Raw genomic sequence first — 20,178 nt, 5'->3', positions numbered from 1 at the left:
TTGGTGAGCAGTGCTGATGCGCCACTCAGTCCTAATTCCCACAGTACTGTCTTATGTCTAAGGATATTTACCCATGTAGTAGGGCTGTATTACTATTATCCTTCTCATATTTTTTACTACCTTCTTCCATTGGCATCTTATGGTTATATTACTTTGTTCTTTCTATGTACACTGAGAGCTTACATACCGGAGACAAATTCCTTGTGTGTCCAATCACATTTGGCCAATAAAGAATATCCTGTTCTATGCTATTCCCTCGCCAAAGTTGCTTTGCTCAGACTGTGCAGAAACTTAAACTCCCGGAATTCCCTAGCCAGCATGGCTGGGGAATTCAGGGAGTTGAAATCCATGCACTTTAAAATTGCCAAGGTTGAGAAACACTGCTTTGAGGGGCAGGGAGCTGAAAATGGGTGATGTATAGAACAGAAAAAACACTTAAAGCCTCTTACATATCTATATCCAGTAATAAATGGATATATTATAATCACAAAGATTCATCAGTTTGGGGTTTTTTCATAGTTTTTTTGTTCAGAAACAAAAGAATGGTCACCCCAAAACTTTTACTGAACACTGTACAAAAAACAACCAATTTCAATAACCTCTGAAGTTCCTGTTTGCATTGTGTGTGGGTGCATTTTTTAAATTACCAAAAGAAATTTGCCAGAGAAAGTATTTGTTTACAGGAATGAATTGATGGTTTAATCTAAGTCGGTTAAGCTTAATTCTAGGCACAGTGCCCATATCCTTCGCCCTCCTGACCTCTTTGTTTTTTGCTGACAACCCTCATTGTGCTTCTCTTGCTGTCTCTCTTTCACCATGTAGCTTCTCCTTCAAGTTTGGGCCATCATGCACCCCATTGTTTTATCTTGTTCCCTCTCCCATCCTTGTGTCTGCTTATTGTTTTCTTGATTGCGCCCTGCCTAAGTAAAGGGGTTCCAAAGAATCTGGAGTCAGGCCTTTGAGCCTGAGTAAACATTTTTTTTCATGGCACTCTTTGGCCTGTTCACTCTTATCATCATGCGGGGTGTTAGATGGATTAAACCTTTCAATCCCATGATTTAATGAGGGTCATTTTGAAGGAACTGGCCCAAGAAAGTTTGACCTCTGATTTCAAAACAAAGACCCTTAGTTTTGCTGCTGAAATATCTCATAAGGCAATTTAAGCAATCATGCCACAAGACTGTTCTTTATATATATATATTATATATCAAACCCGTATATTCTTCATATTATTGTTTGCATAAATCGTCATAGAGGAATTGACTATTATGAGATTACTATGAAATACTGCTGATATATTAAAACATGTTACACAAACACTTTCATGATTCCCTAATATTGACATTTTCTATGTCCTCTGTTTACCAGAGGTTAGTATTGGGGGTCATGAGAAAGAGGGAGCAGCACAATCTTATTTAATAAAACTATAAGAGATCCAGATGCCCATCTGATTATAAGACTTGACTCAACAAGCCTTGTTTAAATTACTGATGATTAAAACTGAATCAAGAAAAAAGCTTGCTATGCAGTTCTGGTGTGCAAGAAATTGTGAATATGCTAAGAGACAGGGTTGTTGACCCAATTGCCAGGACAATTGAAGAAATATATTTTGTCTTTCTCCCCCTCTCCAGTAAAGGCATAAGATGACTTTGATTTCTTTCTGTAGGGTCCTGTAGATACTACAGAAAAAAATGATATAATCATTTTTATCACATTTTTTTAAAAATGTGTGTTTCGCAATGCTTCTGAGTTTACAAAGATGACTTCCAAAAAGGGAGACGGGGAATCCATTTTGTTTGATGAATGCCATTCCTTTAATAAACAAAGAAAGTTGGGTAAAAATTAAGACATTTTCTAGAACATTTGTTTGGTTCCTTTGGAAACATGAAAGTTTTAAAATTGGAATAAGAAAATAACATCACGCAGTCTCAAAGCAAGACCCATCTATGCCGTATTGTTCTTCTAAAAGAGTCGCTTTTAGACTATAGGGGCAGCAAGCGGTTGGGCTAATCCAATAATTGCCTTCACTTTTGTTTGTGCTTTATTTTGTTTATGGAATGCACTTTGTGTCATTCTTTTTAAGCCTGAAGAGGAAAGGCATTCTGTATATGAAATACATGTATTAGGAAGAAACTCAACTGCACCCTGGTATATTAATGGGTTGAGCCCAAGATTATGACTTTAGAAAACTAGGTCGAATTGGACTGCACCGGTCTCTATCACCTAGCATGGGCTACAGGGGAGATCATCATGTGGCTTTAATTAATTTTGAGTCTTTTCTTGAAACCAATTTATCAAACACAAAGCAGGTAGTGTTCTGAAAGGCAGTTTTGAGAGGACTGACTGTTACTGATAAACCACTGGATTTCTGGGCTGAGTTTTTCTGAATGGTTGACAAGTCTAATTAAATGGGTTTTGTTAAGTGCTTGTTTAAGAAGCGGCTTTCTATTATATGTTAAACCTTTTCATTGACAATCAAGCATAATGTCTTTCTAATAAACTATTTTGAAATTCTCTGTTCACTTTTTTTTCAAAGAAAAGTAAGCAAGACAGAATAATTTCCTTTGTAATAGAAAACCATATCATCCAAATGAGATAAAATGAAATGTCTAACTTTCAAGCTTTGTCCTTGCAGAAAACCTCTGCCACACTTACAGAGCTAATTCCAGAAAAAAAATAATCCAAACTCTTTTTTATTATTATTTTAAAATGATTACATTCCTAATAAAGCTATTTATATAGTTAAATAATGTGTCTAATGAATCATACATAGCACACAATTTCAGCCTTTTATTGTCTTCTGTGTCCTAAACTTCATGTCACAGTTGAAAAAGACAATTGAAAGACAGCAGGATAGAAGCAAAAAACAGGAAAGATAAGGCAGAGAAAACACTAAAAGATGCCCCCACATCTTGTTCCATTGTATGATCCAAGGCAATTTAAGTGCAGTTTTCCTCCTATGTCTGATTGTTTATATTCCAAGGGGTATAGCTTTTGAATTTTCTTTCAATAGCTTATACAGTACTAAACACTTAAATCATACTCCAATGAGACAAGTCTTAATTTTTTTTTTAAATAAAAACCTGCAAAGAAGCCAATGTAAGATCAAGAATTATTATAACCATCATTCAGATTTGTGTTCAGGTCAGTGCTTATCCAATGGCCTGTTACGACACTGCAACTGCCCCCCCCCCCTTTGAGGATCTGATTTGCCAAACAACTGTGTTTTCTGTCTTGAAATAAATTAGTCTTTCTGTTCTGTGTTTTATAGCACTTCCCAAAACACAGCTGTACATTAATCCAACAATACAGATTGCTGGGTGGAATTAGGAAGGCGAGGGAAATGGGTACAGTTAATGCCTAACAGCAACGGGTATTACAAGAACAATCTTCATCCACTGTTCAAAGATATGGGCTATGGTGTCTAAAATTACTAAACTGCCATTATCTGAGAAGAATGCTAGAGGCTTTTACTTTTCTAGCATTTTGGTTTCAAACAACAGAAGGAGAATACTAGAAATGTAAAACATAGTGAATAGACACCAGTCATCCATTACCTAAACCTTTTCACTCTGCTTCAAATCACAAGAATATTTTTTCTACTTCTACTAGGCTGGAAAATTACAATGCAGTACACTTTTAAAATCAGTTATGCAGAAAATGCTTTGCCAGGAAAAGAATGTAACTTTTTAAAAACATATAATTAGAAACAACCTTGGATAAAGAAACCTACCTTGAGCATAACTATTGGGCAAAGCAGGAGGTCTAATAAAGGAGATAAGGAGAAAAGCAGCTGGGGGCATAGAAAGGGAACTAGGAAAGGAAGTAAAAATCTAGTCAACAATGACTTAAAGGCAGGGAGCACAATTTGTGTGGGGTCATGCTCCACCTTTTAGAGAAGTATAAGAGGGCATAGAAAAAAATATGTCTGGCCATGACAAAGAAATGAAATCAAATACAAGACTGATGAGGACCACATGGGATTCAGAGGTTGTGTATCCCTGGCTTAAAAAGAAGTGGGTGTATAAATGAATGGAGATGGAGAAATGATTTTTGGAACAGTAGTTTAACTGCATCATTATTTTTGGATTTTTTTGGTGTTGCTTTGCTTTTGTCTCAGCCTCCTTAGGTGATTCTATAGAGGACATAGGGAATGGCCTTGAAGGATAGAAGGAAGAGCCATTTTCAAGACAACAATCGCATAGGCAGATCTTGAGTCCATTCCAAGGTACTAATTTCAGAAAATGTCTCAGGCCCTTCCCTAATTAACACAAAATGAGGGAAGGGGAACTACAACCAGGCTTGCAAGATTCCCATAATTGTTCTCATAGCTGTTCCAACAAAGATACTTTTAGACATGTATAGCATTGGTTTCTTGGTCTGGTCTACTCTTATTAGCCCTTCAAACAGTGGTGGGTTGCTACCAGCTCGCCCCAGATCAGGCGAACTAGTATCAGCGGCGGCGGGAGCCTCTGCCTGGAGGTCTCTGCGCATGTGCAGAAGCTTATGCGCAGAAGCATCGCACATACACGCGCGTCCACAAGCGAAACAGTAGTGATAGGATTTGAAACCCACTACTGCCTTCAAAGTAGTCAGACAAGAAGTACAATCATGAGTAATGATACTACCTTTATTGTAAGGTTACAGTCTAGAGTCTTGCAAGTTTGAAAATATTTCTCCCCTCCTTTACTTTTTACTTACAGAAAATTAGGGAGGATCTCTTCTGAAATGTTTCCCATGCCCCTTCTGTTTCTGTAGACTGAGATACATTTTATATGACAGTTATTAGTCTTTGGCTCTTCCTCCTGTTTTCCAAAATCATTCTCACATACTATTATAACTTTATAGGGCTAACAGAACCAAAGAAAACCATAATTAATTGCTTAGAGCATTTGTCTCTCAGCCCAATCTACCACACAGGAATTTTATTGTGATGAAAAATTGGGAAGATAGTGTTAAGTAAGCTCTTTAAATTCTTGGAGGAAAGGTGGTCTATAAATCTAGAAAAATTAAATAAAATACACAAATAATGTCATGCATCTAGCCATTCAGTTAAAGAGATATGAGCTTAGCCATTCAGTTACGCTTGATCCCCAATCCTAAGGAACACATATGCCCTTCCCATCCACGTACCCCTCCCCTCAAATCTTCTCTATCAACTGACATTGGTAATGAGAGGATAGATTCTTGACATCTTGTTTTCTGCCCTATGCTCAAAGGACTGAGTTGACATGCCAAGTTAGTAGAAAACTACTAGAGTATGATATGTGGTGGCCCCGTTGCTATCCCTATTGCTCTAATTTTCCTGCTTCAAGTTATTGCAGCAGACTGATTTCCTTCCAAGGTAAGATATAAGAAAGCTTCACAGATTGCTGCCATCATTGAATGGATATCTGAATATAAATATAACCACCCAAGTTGCCTTATAATACACATGAACTTTAGTCCAACTGATTCAGTACAATGAAGACCAGTTGGTAATAGCTTTCCAGGATTTGAGGCAGAGATATTTTAAAACACTTTTTGGGGATGGCAAGGATTGAACCCAGGACTTTTTGCATATTTGGTACAATGTGTTCTACTATATTACAATCTTCCCACAACAAGCAAATCATTAGCAACAACAAGCAAGAAATGAGAATAGCTTCTCTTCCCTCAAGGCTTGTTTTGAACATTTAAAAAGCAAGTTATGAAATGCAGGAGATTAAAACATGGTAGACTACAAGCATACACTCATCAAACCTATCATTATATGTATAGTAAGTCTTCCAATGCTTGTGTAATTATCAAAATATAATTATAAATACAAATATACAGCACAGTATTGGTAAAAGAAAAGATAGAGATGAATGGGAGCTAACGAAGATACAATAGGGCTCATTTACCAATGGGGATAAATAAAATATGGATTAAAAAATTAACTGCTAACCCTCATTTTTGCAAACATTCTGCCTGAAGTCTAACTGTGCTCGCTGCAGATTCTGATATGTTAATGCTGGTGAAAAAAAGACTGCATCAAAATGATAATTTTAGCAGTAAGTGATGAAGTGCAGGCAATCTCACACAGTTTGGATTTGAATTCCCCCTCCACGGTACCCATAGACTTAGCATACTCTGGCTGTGCTTGTAAAAAACAAAATAGCTTAAATTCTGAAGAATACTAATTTTTTTTTATTTGCAAAGAAATGTAGCGGTGAATGCTATCCGAGTGTCCCTTTGTGACTTCTTTGATAAGTGGGAGAAATTTCAGTGACCAGGAGCTCATTAGGAGGAAGAAAACAAAATGTAACCACTATTACCCCATAAAAATATCCTCATTCTAACAAGCCAAAAACCATAGCTGAAGTTTTGTGAAATTGCTTTATCTGGGAAGGAGAAGCCAAGCATCAAATTCAAATGTAATGGTAGGTATGTTTCTGTTGGTTTTAAATAATCTGATGAATTTTTGTTTACTGATTCCTAAGAGTAGAGGACCAAAGTTGGAGTCAATAAGCAACATGTCAATTTGTGAATAGCAAACCAGGATTCTCCAGAAAGTAAATGTGCCCTATGATTTATTTATTTATTTATTTGAATTTATATACCGCCCTTCTCCCAAAGGACTCAGGGCAGTGTACAGCCAGAATAAGAACACACAAATAGAAAAATTAATAACAATTTAAAATATATATTAAAGAATATGGCCCGTAACTAATTAAAAACCCATTTTTAAACCTCAAGTTAAAAATTAAAAATTAAAGATTAAAAGTTGAAAAGAATTGGAATTAGGCCAGCCCGGCTTGTTGGAACAACAGAGTCTTGAGGGCACGGCAGAAGGTGCGTAGGTCCGGGATCCTCCGAATCTCCGGGAGCAATTTGTTCCAGAGGGCAGGTGCCCCCACAGAGAAGGCTCTCCCCCTGGGGGTCGCCAGTTGACATTGCCTGACCGATGGCACCCGGAGGAGACCCTCTCTGTGGGAGCGTACGATTAAAGTCAAGCGCCAGGGAAATCAGGAGAATCAAGACGTTCAAATGAATATAAAGATTTTTTGCAAGCTTAAATTCTCTACAAGAATCTGAGCTACCAATGGTCAAGGGAAATTAGCTGGAGATAAGAAAGGCATTCAAGGTTGGCTGTACTTAGATCTCTTGTGGGCGTGTAGGGACTCATGACTGATGAAGCATTTGGCCCCTCCCTTGGGCTCAGCCTGGTCATCTCCTACATCTATGGATACAATATTTGTCCTGAGTATTAATCATAAGTATCTTACATGTAGATTTGGCTTTAGACACAAAGTAGGCATTGATCTAGGGCACCAAGAAAATGTATGGGGTTCCAACACTGTCCCTGAATCTTTCTAAAAATGCAAATCTTCCAATTGGTGGAAAGTGGTGTGACCTAGGGTGTCATCTATCTTGAACCAGTACTGCTTACATGCATTTAAATTACTGTCTCTTTTAATTGTATGTGACGTAAACCAAGCACAGGAAAGCTAGAATTTAGGTCTTCCACCCACAATACTGAATTTGCTGCATACTCATTTGTTCAAGTTGTATAAAAAATTGGAAGATATGGAGCTTATGAATTATAGAGTAGTGTTCTTTTATCCCAATCACACACACCACACACAGAGACAACTTTCTAGCAGCCTTTTCTATTTCAGAGTTGAATTCTCTCATGTGATTTAAAAGTTGGGACATTTTATATATGAAATATACAAGTTGAAAACAAGTGTGTTTCTATGTTCTAATCAAAGAGACACAGGTCGGGGAGATGAATAACAGCTTCTGTCTGTCTAACAAGCATTTGAAATCACTTATAGTATTGCTAAATATAACAAGTGAATTAAATAAATTGTCCAAGAGAATACTAGAAAATACTGTCTCTCAAACTTTTCCTCACAAATGGCCTTTCAGGCTCTAAGTATTATGGAAACTGGATGATATTTCTGTTTAATTGCCACCAATTATGGGAGCAAGACAGACCCTTGTGTGTGTTATCTGTGTTACAGAGTGGGTGGAGGCATTATTTCATTTCCTTTCTACTGTACAAAACAAGCACCCTTTATGGCATAAGAACCAAATAGAGATTTCCATCTCTCCCCCACAATTTTTCTGCTTTTTGCTTTAAGTTGCTCTCAGCCCTCACTTTCATTTCCTTCTTGCTGGTATAAATGAGCTACATCATGAAGTCAGCTTTTCAATACATGCCATCATCCCAACAAACATATGTAGCCACTCTGTCCCCTTAGGAGAGCTCTTATGCTGCCCAACTATAACAGTTCCCTTATTGATGTTCTTGGTTAATCCAAGACTCTTCCCCATCTTCTTGTACAACTGCACTAAGCCTTTGAAGCATTTCACATGAAATACAGAAAGCTAGCAGTAGGGGACTTACAGTAAATGTGGATAAGTATGCAGTTGTTATGGAGAACCATCAGGCCTTTGAATTTTTCAACACTTTCATCTCTTCTCCTTTTTCACCCTCTTTCAGGTCAGTTGGATCAGTTTATGTTAACAAACCATGAAGCTTATCAAATAAATGCAGCTGGAGCAGGTGTTTGAACCTGGCTGTCTCGGTAGACTAGCCCTAACAAAGTTGACATTGTGGCTAATGCCAAGGTAGTGCAATAATTACTCCTTTCTGGGTATGATGCCCCCAAGAGATTTCTGGGAACGAGTTAGAAAAACTAACGTTGCCAAGAGTAAGATTTTTTAAAAAGGAGGAAAGGGAAAGAGAAAAAGAACAAGAGCAGTGGTTTTCTCTGTGCCAGAGTGTGAAGACAAGCATTTCCACTACCGTATCCAGAACAGTACCCAATTTCTCTTGAACTCGTCTCATATTACAGAAGAAGAGGATTATGAGAAGAGAGGGGTTGGGAAGCATATTTGTGTTTGGATGTTCACATCTGGAGGGGCAGCTTATTTTGGCTCGGGCCAACATGTGGGAAGGCAGTTGTTTACTTAAGACAGGAATAAGTGCCAGAAGGGTGGGGGGGAGCAATGAGACAGAGAAAAGAGAGTAGGATGGAGAGGCTGTGGATGCAAAAGTCAAAAAATTCAAATTATATAACTTGGCACAATGTGTTTATCACGTAATGACTGTATAGTGTTATTTTTAAAGCATTCATTGGTACGATACAACCATTTTAATTAAGATATTGGGTCTTATGGAAGATATGTAGCTTTTGCTTCCTATGTACAGTATTACTAGTAACATATATTAAAAAGGCAATTAATAGTCAGCGCTCTCATTTGGAAGTGCACTTGTGAGAGAGGAGTGTAGCAGACCCTGGAAGCTCTGAAGTCCCAGGAGTGCTGTGGATCTTAGCAGGTGCTGAATTCTATTGATCTGAGATTTTGGCCTTATCTGTAGGTTGTTTTTTTATTTATTTATTTATTTATATGCTGCCCTTCTCCGGAGACTCAGGGCGGCTTACAATGCGTTAAGCAATAGCCTTCATACTTTTGTATATATTTATACAAAGTCAGCTTATTGCCCCCACAATCTGGGTCCTCATTTTACCTACCTTTGAAAGGATAGAAGGCTGAGTCAACCTTGAGCCTGGTGAGATTTGAATTTGCAGTAATTGCAGGCAGCTGATGTTAATAACAGTGCTTTATTCTGCTGCGCCACCAGGGCTCTGGTGATAATTGATAGTTGAACATGAATACAAGACAACTCATAGTGGCTATGCTAAATGGGAAAATAATTTCCTAGTTCTTTATTATCATGAAACATTTTGAGCATTTTGGAAAGATATTATATGATGTTATACATGTGATGGCATCCTTCTGCTCTTTCTTGTTCATACCTTTGATGCTTTTATTTATCTTTCTTGAGGATATTTCAAATGCCAAAGGAAGCCTGTTTTCAGCCTAGTTCATTACGTACCTTTCCTCACTGTTTATTCCTTTTGGGGAATCAACTAAATAAAGTAGCATGACCATTTAACAATTGTCATGACGCTATTATTCCAGTATTCTCATAGACCTGTCATTCTTCTATGATTCTCCTTAACTGCAGAGGTCCCAGACCTATATTTGCGAGAGACAAGAATACATTTTGGTGGTAATTGTGAGCATTAAATTAAACCATTATATTAGAAATATGAGAATGAGATATAACTAATGCAGATATAGGCCTGCTGGATAATTAGACGATAGGTCCATCTACTGGTCCAGTATCCTCTTCTCTACAATGGTCTAGTCTGAGATCTACAGGTGGGACTTGAGAATTATAGCTTATCTCTGTTTGAGGTCCTGGCAGCTGCCACTGAGAGGAAATGGGTAGCCTTTGTGAACAGATATGACTGATATTCTTTTTGTCCATTAAGTTCTCTACGTAACTTTAAAAATGCTTAGATTGGTGGTCGACAATTCATTCTATAGAAATGAGTTCTATGGTTTTAAAAGTGGCAATGGGAAAAAGTGTCCCATCCAGTGCTGGGTTTCTACCGCTTCGTCCCAGTTTGGGCGAACTGGTAGTGGCGGCGGTGGGAGGCTCCGCCCACCCTCTTGGATGTCATCACGGACACTCTACACAGAAGCTCCGCACACGAACGAAGCAAGTGTGCACGCACGCTCAGAGTTCCAAACCAGTAGCGAAGGTAAGTGAAACCCACTACTGGTTCCATCTATATTCCTACTTCTATCAGTCAGATAGATAGATAATTATGACATAGGAGTATAATTTAGAATTCTAATGTTATGACAGGAATTCCTTTCTAATGTAAAAACAGCCTAATGAACATTGTAGCCTTTCTTCACAGCAGAGGCATTTAGGCCTCTCGGTCAATTTGGCTGCTCTTCTTTTCATGTTTTAATGTTCAATTCTGATGTTGATACTGCATCAACAAAACTACTTTTGCATAAAAAGAAAACCTCAAGATAGCCACAATATTAGCATTGGATTGCAATAATTATCTTTACAAGAATATCATTACAATATCTGGTATATGTACTTTTTTATTAAAATATGTTAAATGTGTGTTGCTTGCTCCATATAGTAAAAAGTTCAAATGCTACATATAATTATATAAATTATTTCTTTGTAACTCTCCATTAGTATGTTGTCTCTATTAATTCTGTTAAATAACCGTCTTATTAACAATACCTATATTAAGAGAACAATTGCTTTTCTATTATTTATGAACAGCTGGTTTTGCAGAGCATGTCCTGGAATGTACTGTGAACAGCTGGTAAAGTCTTCATTTCATTCCAGGTGGTACCCATGATTAAGACTCTTCTTCTGAGCTGTGTCGTGGGAAAGTCTGTCCAGTACAGTACCAGATTACACAATTTCAGATTCCCTCCAAAATTTAGATGTTGCAAAAGACATGCTTCTTATCCTTTACGCATCGTGCAGTTGCCCCCAGTCACAATATATTAACTTGGAGTAAGATTCGTCACAACTGTGGCTAGGGTAATGAACTGCAGGGTCATTCAAACCTTATGCATATTGCCCAAATTAGCCTTTCTTTTTTAACTGCTTCCAAAAGTATTGCTGTTAGAGCATGCAATCAAGAAACTTAATCTAGGTTCTAATTTGATCATGCTGGAGTATTGTTTTAAGAGTATAATTTCCTGAAACACAAGTGCGATGTAGAAGTGAATAGCTAATTTAGGTTTAGGTTGCCTCAGTGATTTTATGGCTTTCAGATTATCAGTGTGTGAAAATGAGAAGCCCCTGGCTGCTGCCGCCTCCCCACCACCCGCCCCAACGTGCTTCACGCTCTGCCCCTCCGCTCACTTGTTCGCCTGCCCAGCATTCCCTCTGGCTGCCCACGGCAAATTGTCCCCATGCCGAATTGGCCATGTGAAATTGTTTTGCAGCAACTTGGCGGCTGTGATTTGGCAGAGGCAAGCTCGCCAAGTTGTCCTAGACCAGGAATGTCAAACTCAAGGCCCAGCGAGCCAGATCCGGCCTGCGGGGTGCTTAGATCTGGCCCATGGAACTGCCCTGGAAACAGGACCGGCCCTCTTGAGCTCCATTTTTAATGGCAGAGGGTTGCAGGAGGCCAGCGCAGCCAAAAACAGAGCTCGGGAGCCTGTTTTCACTGGCAGAGTGCTCGGGCCACCACAGGTATCCCCGACAAGAGTGATGTCAAGCTGGCCACACCTACCCTGGCCACGCCCACCCTCCCCCCCCCCGGTCAAACACAACCCTGATGCAGCCTTCAATGAAATCAAGTTTGTCACCCCTGTTCTAGACCCTCCTAGTGATGCCAAGAGGCTGTAAAGCAACATTGTATGAAGACAACTTTCAAGGCAGGTCATGTAGGCTGGGGGATTGTAGGAGCAATAATCAAGTATATCTGGACAGCACCAAATTGGTAAAAGCTGCTTTTGGCCACACTTTCCAATTCTAGGTCCCATCCTCTTTTCCATGTTTCCAATATGAACTTGAAATGTTCTTACAGATTTTTGATAGTTTCACAGGTGTCAAAGGTGCCATGAATGCATCACTTTATAAGAATTTTCTTGTATTGAATAAAAACCTCTTATTTTGGACACTAATGTTACATTTCACCTTAGATTTTTATATTCTTTATTTCATATGGAAACCTTTGAAGATTATCCAGAAACTAAGTGGTTCATTTGTGGCTTCCCAATTTCTATACATCAATGTAGATTAGAGTATAAAATACCATACTGAAAGTGCTTAATTTGAAAACTCATTGACAGGTGATTGTCAAGGTGAAGGAGGGCCACAGGTTATACAATGCACCTAGAGCAGGGGTGTCAAACTCATGGCACACAGCCGGATGTGTCATGCGCTGGCCACATCCACCCCTGGTTTAGCAAAGGGGGGGAAATCACATCACATCACATGATGACAACATGTCATCACAAGTTTGACATCCCTGATCTAGAGCCCTCTGGCTTCTTAGTACCTGTACTAATTTTCTTCTTTTCATTTGTAAACCTAGAATAGAGTTTGACTCTCCTTTTCAATCCATCCCCCATTTACCTTTGTCCACTTTTCCTTCTCTTTCATCTGTTGTCTTGGTGATATTACATTGCAAGCCTCCTGGGTTAAATATCTCTCTTCCCACAAAGTACCATTTTTCTAGATGTCACTATAATCATGAATGGATGGCAGCCACCAATGGCACTGGGTACCCAATTTTAATGAATGTGAGTCACTGCACTCCTTCTGCATGCCTCTAGGTTTTACTTTAGTTGTGGGGAAACACTAGAGAAATATTAGTCAAGTAAATGAATAAATTCAGCTGTTGGTTTTGATCTTATTTCAAAAGAGCCAGAAGGGATTTGGGCAATATAAAATATAAGGCAGCTTCATCTTTTGCTTTATGAGTTATACATGCAGTGCCAGATGAATCATACAGCTAAATTAAATCATTTGCTTGAGGCAGATCTATGAATTTTGGAGGACAGGGGGCAGGGAGGTGCTAATAAATGAAGTCAAAAATTGTTGTTTGAACTCTGGGCAATATTTTTTTTTTAATTCAAAGTATTGATTCTAGCAGAGGTAAAATTAGGTAGGATGCTACACGTTATCCATTTGTGGCAGAACATTTCTTCGGCCAGAACAGGCAGCAGTGCATCCAAGGTGAGAGACAGACTTCACTGTGGTTTATCTCTAGTTAGGAAGGAGTGGGCTCCATGTTTCCTGCTCCAGCAAGTTTCCCTCTAATTGCCAAGTCTGTGTTCAGTCATGCAAATTGAAATAACAAAGAAACCCTACACATGACATTAACTACATAAAGTTGATCCTCTAAGCTAGTGCAAAAATAATTTTACTTTGTTGTTGTTTTTTTATTCATACTTAGGAAATCACAGGTATGCCCACAGGAGTGCAGTCCCTTTCTCCCTAATACCATTCTTTCCTGCACAAATCTGTGTTTCAGGTCTATAGTGATTTTATTAGCTTTAAAATGCAAAAAAAAGAGAACTAAAGCATAGTATAAAAAGAATACAAAATAATACAAAAATACATAAAGTAGAATACAGAGCTGAAAAACTTTAACAGATTAAATCTTGGTTATGTGTTAGTTTTTTGGTTAGTTTTTTCTTTTTCTTTTACACTGATTAAAAAATAAGATCATAAGTCAAGTGTGAATATATTAATCCAAAGTTTTAAAATCAGGTATGGCAGAGTCTCTCCATCAAAGTAAAAGTATCTATTTAGGTGCATGCAGGGTAAGTATGGAATTCTCCATAAATGAATACATTCCAGATCCTCCCTACCTTCCCCCCTCCATCTCTAAAACTTACTTCTCTTCCACATATTTTATAGATATACTTAAAATTAATATGCCAAAGATGGCCATAGAGCAAGCCCAAAACTTAATCATATTTTTATATATGTCATTGAGACAGAAACCATATGATTCAATGCCCCTTTCATCATATTATACTTTCAACTGTACTGAAGTTTTGTTTATTAAATTTATATCCAATTAAGAGTCAAGGTGACCTTCATCGCACTTCCTCCTCTTATTTTACTCACAATAGCAACAATCCTATGAGGTGGGTTGGTCTGAGAGTACTAACTTAGTCCAAGTAATCCTGTAAGATTCTGAGAACAAGGCACCAGAATCTTTAATAGTTGGGCAAAAATGGGAATCTCAGTAGGAATGTCTCCTTTGCCCAGCTGAATCTGCTAAAATTATTTACAGGCAGTCCTCAACTTACCACCACAGTTGAGCCCAAAATTTCTGTTATTAAGTGAGACATTTGTTGTGAATTTTGCCCCACTTTATGACCTTTTATGCAACAGTTGTTAAATAAATCAGTGCAGTTGATTACGGTAAGTTAGTAACACGGTTGTTAAGTGAATCTGGCTTTCCCATTGACTTTGCTTGTTAAAAATTTGCAAACATTGATCACATGACCTTGGCACACTGCAATGGTCATAAGTATGAACCAGTTGCCAAGCATCTGAATTTTGATCATGTGACCGTGGAGATGCTACAAAGGTTGTAACCACAAAAAAATGGTCATAAATCTTTTTTTTTCAGTGAAATTGTAACTTTGAATGGTCACTAAATGAACTGTTGTAAGTTGAAGACTACCTGTATACTGCACAGCTGTTAGAGAAAAAGGAGAGCTATTATCTATTGCATCTGGTCATTCTACTCCAGTCAACTTTTGACCTAAATGTGGCAAAGGCTAAGATGGATCCATGCATGAGAGACAGAAAGAAGATACAGCATTTGTGTCTCATTCCTATATTCTTCAGTTCAACCAATCCCCTTATCAGTTTTAAGCATAGATTATTGTATAGACATGTTTGACTGAAATCATCCAGAATCAAGTGACTACATCCTTGTGGTATGTAGGTAGTGAGATCATTAGCCCACTTCCTCTTTGGTCTTACAGAACAATCAGCAGATCTATTCTGGAGAAGACATGAGGGTGGTGCTTAGATTAACTAATCTATGGCATTCTATAAAGAATATTGTGGTTTCTGAAAGAAAAATTTCGTATTATGGTAATTGCCATCTTGCCTCCTACTATTAAAAATGTAAGGATATTTTAAAGCAATTCCTCTCCCTCCAACTAATAGAGTTTCTACCCAAGGACATTCAAAGCAGCCATAACCCCCATGACATAGAGCAGTGTTTCTCAAATTTGGCAACTTTAAGATATGCAGACTTCAACTTTCAGAATTCCCCAGCCAACATGAAGTTCACACATCTTAAAAGTTGCCAAAGTTGAGAAACATTGACACAGAGATTCTCTCTTGTCTTAGGGCACTTCCATAAAGCACCTTCTCTACTTCCTCTGAAGTATTTTGAAACAGATCTGCTGATCATCTTCACTCCTGCCCATCTTGTAACACTGAAAACAGTATGAACCAATCACAGCTCTTCCTCTATGCTACCTGCTCAACAGGGCACTGCAGGTAATCATTTGATCAGTGCCCAGCCTCAGGTCTTAGAACAACAACAAAATCTTCTTGCTTCCATTTCATACAAAAAGGACATGAAATATTGCTACCCCCCATCTCTGTTAAAAATCCTATTAAGAAGATGGTGTGGTATAATATCCTACACAGAGCTTCTGAAGGTGATGGTGGACTGCACTAGTGTCTAATATGGGGAATGGAAGCAGAATGTTGTAAACAAGCTTAGCAGTGGTTAAGCTATAGGAATTACTGTGTTTCCCCGAAAATAAGACCCTGTCTTATATTTTTTTGAACCCTGAAATAAGCGCTTGGCCTTATTGCCATGCGCTCAAAAGCCCGATTGGGCTTATTATCAGAGGGTGTCTTATTTTTTGGGGGGGGAACAGGGTAGCATTTATTGTAATGGCCATTTCTCATCAACACCTTGTCCACCCGAATGGCATAATCAAATTTTCTATTGAGCTACATCAGTGCTCCTCCATTGTGGCCACCCTAAGATGTCTGGACTTCCTCTAATTTAATATAATGAAAAGAGGACTAGGGGTGACATCATAGTAGTGTTCCAATATCTAAGGGGTTGCCATAAAGAAGAAGGAGTCAACCTATTCTCCAGAGCACCTGAAGGCAAGACAAGAAGCAATGTATAGAAACTAATCAAGGAGTGAAACAACCTAGAACTAAGGAGGAATTTACTTAGAACAATTAATCAGTGGAACGACTTGCCTCCAGAAGTTGTGGCTGCTCTAACACTGGAAGTTTTTAAGAAGAGATTGGACATCCATTTGTCTGAAATGGTATATAGTAGGGTTTCCTGCCTGACCAGGGGGTTGAACCAGAAGACTTCCAAGGTCCCTTCCAACTTTGTTATTCTGGACTTCAGTGCACAGAATTTCCCAGCCAGCATAAAATCTGGGGAAGTTTGAGAGTTGACGTCCAGACATCTTAAAGTTTCTAAGACTGAGAAACACTGATCTGCACAAATGGGGGGAAAAAACCTCAGCCTGGGTTTACATATTGCTGCTTCCCTGGCAGAGAAGGAAGAAACAGATCCTCTCAAATGAAACCAACATTTTTCTTAAAGGATCTTCTGAGGAATTGGAAAAAAAGTGCGGTAAGCATTCCCACCAATAGGAAAAGGCCACCTACAAACAGCAGAGCTTAAGGAACAAACAAAAAGTATGGTTTGTTTTGCTTTGTTTTTTTTTTGCCATTTGGATTATGTTGCAGCTGACCTGGAAGTAAACTGGCACAGCTGCTGAATTCAACTGGTGTGTGGGATCACTGAGGTCTGTGGCTATTTTTGTCTTAGGGCAGAGTCCTGGTGCGGAAGGGATCTGAAGAGAGAGCGGGACTATCTCCATTTGCCATTTTCAGGGAATCCTGAGAATGGGGTCTGTAATTATCAAACTCTTTTTTTTTTAACCATCCTCAGAAATCTCTCTGCTGAATTTCAGTGACAAATCATAAGAAAATGGCAGCTGTCTACCATATCTTTCTAGGGGAGAGGACAACGCAACTAAGAAATAAAAATAAATCCCAGTCTCATCGCTGTATGATAGCACCACATCACCCCCAGTTTTTTCCCCGTATGGTGACCTGACCACCAAAATATTGCCCACTTCTTTCATAGAGAAATCTTTTCTTTTTTTCCCTTTATGGTTTCCAGCAAGCTTTTTCTTATAACAAGAAAGGCAGAATAGAGGCCATTTCTGATAATGCCAGTGTCCTTTTCTTCTCCTCTTCCCTGTAGTGCAGCCACATTGCTAATTAATTGAATTCCCTTCTTGCCCCTTTGTAAATTATTTCTATTGCTCATTAGCAGAACAGCTTGGGATTTGAGCTATGTTTTCACTCATCTTACTGGAATTTCTCTCTCTTTCTCTCGGACTCCTTTGTTGTTTCTGTGCTCTCTGTGAAAGGCATTAGAGAAGCTTTAGCACCAAGAACTTACATTGTTCACAGTCCCAGCTGCATACTTTTGCACTCTACCTTGTGCGTCACAGCTATTCATCTTGATTTGTACTTGGCTCAACTGCAGATGCTGTATATATGGTAATTTTAGATTCCCAATTTGAAAACGGCTTTAGGGTGGATCTGATGGCAAGAACACTCTTTGATTTACGCTGGTTTGTATTACCTCCATGCAGTTGGGAGGGGAGCAGTGCTAGGACTGAAATAAGCTTTGCTTCAATATTCTTTGTAAGAAAGAGGAGGCTGAATCCAGCTCTCTTCATCTATATGAAAATACTAGGAACAAATATTCCCCATTTCTGGGGAAATGGTTACTTTGCCTTGAGGGAGTGGGGGGAGGGGAAGCTTTTTATGTTGTTAGCTATGCTTTCAAATTATGAAAGTGATGGGATTATACATACTGTAATTAACTAAAGGATGTGCTATGATGTCCTAATTAGTTTCATTAGGTTCTTTAGGGATAAGATGAGGTATGACAAACTTTTCTGTCTGGTGTCTTTCCCCAGTGGTAAATGTGTGAATGAGCGCTAAATTCATCAGTCCTGTAAAGATTTAGCAAGTGCTGTTTGGGAGTCTATTGGGTATTAGGACCGTCTTCTGTCTGACCTAAGCATAGTACATAAAATCATCTGCTACAATGTCTTACCAACCAATGAATACTTCAGCTTCAACGAAAACAATACAAGAGCACACAATAGATACAAACTCATGGTAAACCGATCCAAACTAAACTGCAGAAAATATGACTTCAGTAACAGAGTTGTCAATGCCTGGAATGCACTACCTGACTCTGTGGTTTCTTCCCCAAATCCCCAAAACTTTAACCTTAGACCAGGGGTCAGCAACCCACGGCTCTGGAGCCACATGTGGCTCTTTCATCCCTCTGCTGCGGCTCCCTGTGACTCAAAATATGCGTCACAACTGCCAATGTGTGATACCCACCGGCACACAATTTATTGAGCTTTTCAACACCCGGTAGGCCAACCATGGATAAATCCTAGTAAAGAAAAGTTTCAGAAGAAAACAGAACATTTAATTCAACTACATATGCTAGTTCTGTGGCTGCTCAGAAAATAGTCAGGCATGGGAAGGGTTTTGTGGCTCCCGGTGTTTTCTTTTCTGTGGGAAACAGGTCCAAATGGCTCTTTGAGTGTTTAAGGTTGCCAACTCCTGCCTTAGACTGTCTACTGTAGACTTCACCCCATTCCTAAGAGGTCTGTAAGGGGGATGCATAAGCGTGTGCTCACCGTCCCTGTCCTAATGTTTTCTTTTATTCGTATCCTTTTCATGTATTTATAATTATGTTTACATTTGTATCTGACATAAAATACATGCTTGACAAAAATAAATAAATAAATAAAATAAAAATAAATAAAAATAAATAAATATTCTGACACTCGAGCACTACGGTGTTGTAAATTGAATTAGGGAATTGATCTTCAGTTGAAAATACAAAGGCAAAGCTCAACTCCTGAAGGCTACCTTGGAAGCATTCCCGAAAGATGGTGATATTTGCCATTGTCTTCCCCTGTGTGTGTGTGTGTGTGTGTGTGTGTGTGTGTGTGTGTGTGTCAAAACTGGTGGGTTTCAAATTTTTTTACTACTGGTTCTCTGGGTGTGGCTTTTTAGGCGTGGCTTGGCTTGGGTGTGGCAGTGGAAGGATACTGTAAAATCTCCATTCCCACCCCACTCCAGGGGAAGGTTACTGCAAAATCCCCATTCCCTCCCAATCAGCTGGGTCTTGGTAGGCAGAGAATAGATGGGGCAGGGCTAGTCAGACATGGTAATTACCGGTTCTCTGAACTATTCAAAATTTCCACTATCTGTTCTCCAGAACTGGTAAGAATCTGCTGAAACCCACCTCTGATACGTGTGTGTATGTGTGTATGTGTGTGTGTGTTATGTTCTATTCTAGGCACTGGTCCTGGAATTCTCAGGATCTGTTTTTTTGATTAGCCGATGGCAGCTAGGTGCTACCGCTTGCTGAAGAGGTAATTGAATATAAATGCATTAATATATAATTTACAGCTATATTTGAGGAATTAATAAATATTCTTTAAATGATAATGCGTTTGTCACTAGACTTTTGAAAGTTTCCTTGACCAAAGTTCTCCTGAGTTACTGTTTTTTAAAGCACAAGGAACCATCATAATACATTATATGCTTTCTTGTGTATTTGTTATTCGCTGAGGATCATTTTTCCCCTGAAGGGGGAAACGATTGCTGGGAACATAGTCACAATAAAAAAGTCTTTATATCCTGACACTGCCAGTTTCCTGATTTTTTTGAAGCTATATTCAAAAAGCATATGCTTACAAGAAACCAATTTGTTGTATCCTTGGCCTGTTGTA

The 20,178-nt window shown here is 38.7% G+C and overlaps 1 protein-coding gene across 7 annotated transcripts in view; it reads left to right on the top strand.

Moving 5' to 3' along the window:
• RAD51B (RAD51 paralog B) overlaps positions 1-20,178 on the top strand; it is a 485,747-nt gene that overhangs the window by 190,887 nt on the left and 274,682 nt on the right. The gene's annotated exons all lie outside the window — the stretch shown is intronic.

Source organism: Pantherophis guttatus, chromosome 1 (genome assembly GCF_059756535.1).
Source record: "Pantherophis guttatus breed Tessera chromosome 1, ASM5975653v1, whole genome shotgun sequence".
Taxonomy (NCBI): Eukaryota; Metazoa; Chordata; class Lepidosauria; order Squamata; family Colubridae; genus Pantherophis; species Pantherophis guttatus.
Note: the sequence above shows the minus strand (reverse complement) of the source record. Positions and strands in the feature narration are given on the sequence as shown.